The 7,923-nt window shown below is 36.6% G+C and overlaps 1 long non-coding RNA gene across 1 annotated transcript; it reads right to left on the reverse strand.

Annotated features, from left to right (window-relative positions):
* Positions 1 to 2,151: 2,151 nt before the first annotated feature.
* On the reverse strand, positions 2,152 to 6,837 carry LOC107312081. Its single transcript, XR_001554384.2, has 4 exons — positions 6,746 to 6,837; positions 6,112 to 6,365; positions 4,075 to 4,198; positions 2,152 to 2,457 (listed from the first exon to the last, which is right to left on the reverse strand). It is a non-coding gene; the product is annotated as an uncharacterized LOC107312081 (long non-coding RNA).
* Positions 6,838 to 7,923: the final 1,086 nt, after the last annotated feature.

A 7,923-nucleotide genomic window follows, 5' to 3' on the forward strand; every position in this document is an offset into this window, starting at 1 on the left:
ACACCACCACCAACAACAACAAAAACAAAACACATTCACCTCACAGGGAGAAAATACAGGCTCCTGAAAGTTTCTTAATTTGAAAAGAAAGGTGAAATGAATGATAAGAGGTCAGACAAATTCACATGCTCTGAAAAAAATAGAGGTTACTGAGTTCCATACAGGAATAATTGGTGAAATTTTGCAGAATGAGGTACAAAGGAGGTCATAAACTACAAAATAAGAGTCTTACACATCTTGAGAAAGTCTAATAGGAAAAGGGTTTTAGTAGTGAACCATTTTTTAGTATTTATTTAGCTAGTTCCAACCCCTCATTATATTTATATCACAATAGGGATAAATGATTTCTTAAATATTGTCTTACATGAAAATTCTGCTTTTAATGTTTCTGAAGTTAATTAACATTTAGCCTCTAACTGCTGCTTTATACTTTTGGCTGATGATTTTTTCTTTGTGTACATGAAATTCTTCTGAATTTCAGTTTCTTTCCTTTGTCGTTTTAAACTGTCATCTTCATTTCCACAGCTCTAGCATGTTCAAGTATGAAAGACTTTATACTTTCTAGACTCCATAACTGTTTAGTTTATTTTTCCTTATGTATTTAATAAATTGTGAATTCATTATTGGGATTTGCAAGAGACTTCTTCACCTATTAATAAGCCTTTCATATACGAGGTGTGGTATGCTGAAGATTTCAATAGGGCATCACAATCTTTGGCTGTAACTTGTCTATGTGCTTTAATGGCAGTAAGAGTTTTCCACTTTCAACTTCTAAAACTGGTTCTGGTTTTGGCAGAGAAAGTCATATCTGTTTCTTTCTGGAACTCAGCAATATCAGCCATGAAAAGATTAGAGGAACTGAAGTAAACTGATACCTCTTAAGTACAAGGACACATTGTGCAGGCATTTTTCAGTTGTTTATCCAGAAAATTCAGTATATTTCTCACGTTGCTTCTGTTTATTCACTAAGATATTGTCTCTGTTGCGGACTTCATGACCAATATGTGTTAAAACATTGGAGTTCAGCAAATGAAAGATAATTCGTGACTGAAGAAGTAATCTAAACCACAGCCTGATCATTAAAAGCCATGTGCGTGCTGTAGTGAAGCTGTCACTTTACAGGTTTAAAATTTATAATTGGCACTTAGGCAACAGATAATCCAGGTAGATAGTGATTTAAGCAGTGTTACAGGAGTGATTTGAAGGAAAAGCAGTCTCAATTTTCTTTTGAAAGATACTGCTCAAAATAAGTGTTGTGTTCTTATCCATTTTTATAGTGTGCCCGCTTATTTCTTCCTATTTAAGCTGTCTAAGCCTATGCTCCTTGATTTCATTTATGTTAGATTTTTCTCTACACTCTTAGGAACAATCCAATGGTCTGACATTTTGGGTACATAACAGTGTTTATCACTGCAAGCTGTTCAAGCTGACAGCCTGGGAATATATTCTGAGGACATTAGGACTGAATCAGAGCCTAGCCATAGGGATGACAAACAGAACCTTTGGTGCTCTCCGTATTTCCTGTGACAGCATAGGAAACTGTGGAGTAAATATCCTATACAGCTACAGTTAGAAATCTAAGTCTGATCTTTCTGTTACTGGCTTGCACCAATGCCACCCATGAAGGCTGCTATGCTAGTACTTTAATAATAGTATCTTTGACATTTTCATGGCAATTACAAGAGTACACAGCAATTACACAGCCTCATAACTTCCTTTTTGAAACATTATTCTGGAAGAATGTGAAAAGTCATTTATACTTCTGGTCTAAAATATTAACCACAGGTTCTATTGCCTTGTTATGTTAGTGCTGCAGCCACCATTAAACAGTAATCTCTCCTCAGCCTGTTCAAGCTGAAGAACAGTGGAGCTTTTTTTAAACTTACCATTAGCTTCTAGTACTTAAAGTCTGTGTGGATTAAAAGATGTCATGAAAACATACACAGAAAAGTTCCCAGACTCCATATTCTTTACTGCAGCTATCAGTCACTCATTGCCTGTTCAGCAGTGACTGAGACAGGAGAACATTACAGGTCCACTCATACTACTCATTATATGCTTCCAGCAACTGATGAGCTGTATCATCACTATACTCAAAGTCTGCCTTTTCATTTACTGCTGGAATTTCAATATTATTATGAATTCTTGCCTGTAATTTTAATTCTGATGATTAAATTAAAAATTGATAGACAGAAGCAACAGCTGATAAAAGATCTGTTGCAGTTCAATTCTATGCTCAAACACAAGCCTATGCCATTAAATGGCAATTAAAATTATTTAGAAAATCATAGAAAATAAATATTACTTTTTCTTGTTTGGCATGCATATTCCTTCTGTCTCTTCTTCATTTGATGATTATTTCTCCTTTGTATAGTACTATAGTCGTCGGCGTATTAGAAGGATATACTTGTACTCAGACCTCTGAAGTTTTGAACTTAACAAGAAAATACAAATCACCTGAAAAACAAAATACATGGAATCCTATTCGTCAAAATTCACAAACACATTAAGACTAACTAATAATAGGAGAAAACAAAGTTCATTTCAAAATCATGTTGGAAGCCATCACTTAGTACAAGGATAAGTTCAGCAGTTTTCTGTACTTCCTAGGATAAAAACAGCAGATTTTCTATCTTACCCTGTAACAAGAAAGCACTTGAGAACTATCATATTACATGATCAGATGCAGAGATTTATTATCCCTTTTTTCTTTTGCCTTTTGCATGAGTAAACTGATTCACAAAAACAGAAATATGCTAAGTCCTTCTTATGTTCTTTGGTCTTGCAGCTAGAGGGTATTGTATCAGACTATCATTAAGCATCAAGTTTTTATAACACTGATGTTCAAGTGGTTTTGTAGGCCTTATGCTATTTTGCTTTCAGTCTGCCAGATGAACTCTGAACAAGCCTTCACAGATGCTCTGTGTGTAATTAAATTGTCTTTTCCCAGGACTTGAATAGAACATTGCTTTGGCCAGGAGTTATGTTAACATTGTTGGCCAAAATAACATGCCAAACTAGTAGTGGGGACCCCTATCCTGTTGAGAATATAAGGAACAATACATCATGGTTTGTCTATGCAAGTAGTTTATTTATGCTGAAAGACCTCCTTTATACCCCTAATGAGACGTGCCTTTAAAAGAAATTTCAAACTTGTATTTTTGAACTTGTCTTCAAGGTCAAAACTGGAGAGTGTATCTGTTGTAGCTGACATGTTCATATGTGTTTTCAGCAAAGCAGGCTGTAGGCATATGCATCTCAGCCCTAACCCTATTCTCCAAAATGAGCTATTACTTCAACAAGTTTCTGATGTCACGCAGGCAACTATTTTTAATAAATTAATATCTCCACACCAAGAGCAGTGGAGCAACATTACAAAACCATGTCAGTGGGACATATTTGCTCCTATGTCCCCATGCGCAAAATTCTGCAGCCACATCAAACATTCCATCTGTATTTAAGTAATCTCACTGTAGAATTGTACAATTCCTGCCTGAAACACTAACATATACTTTGAGACAGAGCCATGGTTGCAGCGGATTTCATGGCCATCCAGTTGGTTATGAAAACACTACAATAGTATTTTTGTTGCTTTCATTTTTCTTCTCTCCATCCAGTATTGTGCAAAAGGCATCAAGTATCACATAAATGCATCCACTAAAACATAAACACTTAGAAGTGAGGTATATCTTTTAATTCCAGTAGTACAAAGGAAGATCGCTAAGAAATATAAAGAAGAATTAATCCCTTGGCTTTGTTCCTGGAGATACACCATTCCAAAAGAGACTAAGCAAACAGATATATCTTCATAGTCATTGTAGGGCTATGATATATGTTGCTTATGGAATTGCAGATCAGAGGTCCTTTATGTGGCTTAAGATAGCCTGAATAGAAGTGAGAATATTCTAGCTTGTAGATGTACCCTCTGTTGATAATCATTCGCAGTGAAACTCATGTCCTTGAAGCTAGACTTCAGAAACAATGGGAGAAGGAGCAGTAAGGTAGAGAGTTAATGCTAAGCCTTACTAAATAGTTTATGACAAGTAATTCAGAAAAAAATGCATGTATACTTACAAGAATAGAAAAAAATGAAGTTGCTCTTTGAGAGATCAGTAAAGCCAATACTTCCTGAAGAGTCCCTCTCAGACAGTCTTGAAAGTTTTCAGTACCCCTAAAAGAAGCTCCGTGCAAAGTCCTCCTAGTTAGCAGTAGAAAAAAATTCTTAGGATACAGGCAAGACAGATATAAAACTGATAAATGCAAAAACAATAACCAATACAGCATAGAAACTGACCCTTAAATTTTCACTATACAGTGTACACTTTTTTGGTGAAATCACACTCTAAATGTTACATCTTACTTGCCACCAGAGTGCTTAGTTTTTTATTAAACTCCATTGCAGAAGACATCAGAATGTTCCCAAACTTGTAATATCTAAGCATCAAGATATTTTTCAAGATTTAATTTTATTTAGCTATTTGCAAGCAGTAGGACAAAAGTCACAAAGAGACATTTTCAAAAGTCTGCAGTGCCATACCAGAACTCCACATACACTATTGCTAAGAATTAATGCTACAAACTCTCACAAAAAACCTCTGAAATTGGGTGTGTTATGATGCTCAGTGGCTGGAAACCTCTACTGTCTGTATTGCTGGGCTCATGACTGAGCTCTGTGAATCATACATTTCCTGAAGCCTTTCAAACTGCTAGTGACTCAGTAAGTCCAGACTTGAACAGAAGCTTTCAGAACCACAGATTATTTGTACAGGATTAAAGGTGTAAAACTTGTTCTAAACTAACTAAAGTACAGTGAAAGGTAATGCAGGAGTCACAAGTTGGTTGAAGGAGCCATTGTATATACAGCTAACCATAAAGACTATTCCATTACTCATCTTGTGATTTTTATTTATTTGTTTGTTTATTTAGCTACGCTGTTTCCTATTTTGATGTACTTTCTCTAGCCATGTGTAGGAGACAACATCAGACTCCCCTTTTTTTCCAGTCTTATTTCATAAAAATAGTCTGAAGCCTTAATTCAGATTCTACTCTGCTTTATTTGGGCACATTCTCACATACAGCGTTAATTTTGGAAAAATAAATGGGACTTCATTTCTGTTTAAGAACTGAGGACAAGGTAAATATTCTAACTTTAGAAGTTGTTCTTTATCTTAAAAGATTACTTTCCAGAAGCATCTAAATGATCTCAGTATGAGTTATGTTTTCCAGGGCAACTGTAACTTTGAGATGCCCAGCTCTGGATGATTCCAGTGTAAGGGAATTCACACCCTTAACTGGATTTTATGGAATCCTGTTGAAAAGGTGAGGAGAATTAAGAAACTAACAATAAAATCAGTATGAGCCAGTCCAGCTAGCAAGGAGATACCAGACAAAAAATGCAGAGCTGAGAAATAAAACTTTAACTCCCATTCAACTCTTGGAGGATGCAAGTATTTTTTATTCATACTGCAATTGAAACAAATAAAGATTTTTAAAGAAATAAGGCAGATGCTGGTTTAAAAGTTCTTGAACATAACCATGAAACTGATACCACTGAGAAATATTACTAAAAGTCACTGATTTGCTAAGAAAAATAGAAGTATATATACAACCTGCAGGTGGATGAAAGCAAACAACTCCTTCTGTCAGCTCACAAAAACTCTTTGGCCTGTGCAGTAAGTACCACAAGGATAATACTGCTTGAAACAAACTACTGCTCTCTTTTCTGTCTTTACCCATTATAGCCATGAGCAGAGAACAGGGGGAAACTTCCCACCTACAGTTTTCTAATTCCTACACTACCACACGCAAATAATTGTCTACCTAGAACCTAAGGTCTCATGTCTTATTTACTGTTATGGCTATGCTAATATCTTAGCTGTTTTTGCATGATGTTTTGTCTACTTGCACTACATTTTCCTTGTTTTCAAGGATCTTCATGTATCTTTTTTTCCTTCCACTTTTTTTTTTTTTTCCCTTCTCTGCAGACATTACAGGAACCAATCAATACTAACAACATTGTTTTCTTGGTCTCATTTGCCACATGACTATATATTAATTTTTTTTTATTCCAGTGATCTGAATCCTTCACACTGTGCACCAGGCCACACCAACCTTCTTCAAAATATTCTTCAAGGGCAGCTGTTTCCAACCTCAGAGTCAGAGGTGAAATGTTATTACTTCATTTTCCCCTTCCATGTGGTCAGGAATTCCATTTTATATTTAATCTTAGTTGACTTTCCTCTTCTTCAGGCTCAGTATTTCTCCTACGCAGTCTCTACTACTGTCCCTTGGTCAGAGCTGTCCATTTCTGCCTCTGTGTGGCTTCTCCTTTTTTCCAGTGACAGGACAAAGATAACAGGCACAAACTGAAACACAGGAAATTCCATACAAACTTGAGAAATAACTTACTTACAGGGTGACAGAGCACTGGAACAGGCTGTCCAGAGAGGTTGTGAAGCCTTCTCTGGAGATATTCAAGAGTTCTACCTGTACACTTCCCTGTGCAACATGTGATGAAACCTGTAGGGAATGTACTTTAGCAGGAGTATTGGACTAGATGTCTACAGAGGCCTCTTCCAACTCTTGGAATGCCATTATTTTGTGGTTCTTTACAGTATGTCATCTTTTGTTTTACTATGTGGCCAAATTGGTATAAATGTTTCTTTCTTCAAAGTTACTGCCCTTGCCATAGGATAGTGTTGCATTGTACAAGATATAATGTTAACATATTGTGGATTTTGTTTACCTGGATTTTAGAAAAGCATTTGAAACTGTTTCCCATTCTCTTGAGAAGATGGCTGTTCATGGCCTAGACAGCTCCCTAAGTCAAGGTCAGAGTGACCTTGTAGGAGTGGCAGATACGAAGCATTATGACCTGACCACAGCCCCTATTTCCCATTCTGCACTGCTTAGGGCAAGAGGTGGGAGAGGAGAGGGGGTAGAGGGGAGGTGTTTGTTGTTTGCTTTTAGCTTCTCGCTGGTTGTCTTGGTAATAGATGATAAATTACATTTATCTCCCCGTGCTGAGTCTGTCATGCCTGCTGCAGTAATTGGTGAGCAATTGCCCTGTCTTTACATCAGCCCTTGAGCCCTCATTTTCTTCCCCCAGTCCCTTGAAGAATGGGAGGAGAAAGCAGCATGGTGAAGCTTAGCTGCCCATCAGTGTGAAATCACTACAGTGCTCCAGAGCTTTGTTAGTAATGTATCCACTTGTGAAAACAAGTAGGAATGCAGTACAATCAAATGTGACTATCGATGAACATATTCAACCTGTTGATACAATACTTTCAATATACCACAGGATGTGATTTTCTACCTTTATTCAGCAGGATATCAATACATTCTCTTACCTCATCATCCTGATGTTGAATGTCAATACTATAGTTCAGAGTATCAGATTAAATGGACAAGTAGTGTACTTGCAAGCCCTAAGAACATATGTCTGTATCTCAGACCTATGCAGTTGAATCTAATTTCTTGTATTCAAATGGGACCAGTGATCTTTGAGCTTGTGGGAGGATTTTCTGCTTTTGCTAGTGCTAAAACCAGACAGTTCCTTCCTGAAGGACAGAAAATTAGAGGAAAAAAATAAAGGCTAGTAAAGAACTTCAGGAAGTTACCCAATCCATTTTCCTGTCCCAAGGGGTTATGGATCAGTGAATGTCATTGCTGGCAGATGCTTTTCTAATCTGTCATGAATATACTCCAATGTTTGGAGTACTACAGTCTTTCAGACATCTATATTAGCTCTTTATTAGACTTCTTGGGAAAGCATTTAAGGTACAGAAACCATGAGGTACAAAAACAATCATCATTTCACCTCTGTAACAGAAAAAGATACATTTGACCTAAAATTGTGTACTTTTAAGAAAAGCAAAATAAATGAAGGGCTTCACATGGCTTCCAAGCACAATTATGTGGTGT

Source organism: Coturnix japonica, chromosome 3, assembly GCF_001577835.2.
Source record: "Coturnix japonica isolate 7356 chromosome 3, Coturnix japonica 2.1, whole genome shotgun sequence".
Classification (NCBI taxonomy): Eukaryota; Metazoa; Chordata; class Aves; order Galliformes; family Phasianidae; genus Coturnix; species Coturnix japonica.